This window comes from Ceratosolen solmsi, unplaced genomic scaffold (assembly GCF_000503995.2).
Source record: "Ceratosolen solmsi marchali unplaced genomic scaffold, CerSol_1.0 scaffold1, whole genome shotgun sequence".
In the NCBI taxonomy this organism is placed as follows: domain Eukaryota; kingdom Metazoa; phylum Arthropoda; class Insecta; order Hymenoptera; family Agaonidae; genus Ceratosolen; species Ceratosolen solmsi.
Window position 1 is genome coordinate 9,327,908 of NW_011948415.1, and position 753 is coordinate 9,328,660.

Sequence of the window (753 nt, forward strand, 5' to 3'; positions counted from 1 at the left end):
ATGCAACAAGCCTCCTCTCCACCTGGATAGTCGGTCTCATCATAACCACCACCACCATCATCATCATCATCATCATCATCATCATCATCATCATCATAATCATAATCATCAACATCATAATCACAATCATCATCATCATCATCATCATCATCATAATCATCATCATCAACAACAACAACACCATCAACATCATTCTTAGCGACAATATCATTGTAATGAAACAACGCTACCCCAGGCCGGGCCAAAGCATATTTTCACAGTAACGCAATACACGTATATAAAATAATATAATAAAATAAATATCCTAAATTTATAAAAGTTTGGAAAATTAACGATTAACCGATAATCCAAAGAAATGAAGTCTATGAGTCGAGGCATCACTCCGCGAGGCGATTATAGAGTATCATTAGCATCATCATTATCGTCGTTATCCTTATCGTGGTTATTTGCGTTTAACGAGCGCGCCTTTCTCACAAACAAACTCCGGTGCCGCACACTCCTGCCGCCAAGGACGACAGGGGAAAAAGAAACCACGTGTAGCGCAACGCCCTCGCGTCAAACTCTTCTGGACTCGTAAGAACGCGTTGCCGAGCCTCTGGGCGCAAGCTCTCGATTATTTCAGTTCTCGGATTAAAATTCACTCGCCGAGCGCCTCGGTGGCCGCTTGCCACGCCCACGGGACGCCACGACGACGATTTTAGTCTTCCTCCGTTTTCTCTCCTGGTTATGATCGGTGACAAACAACGGCAGCTC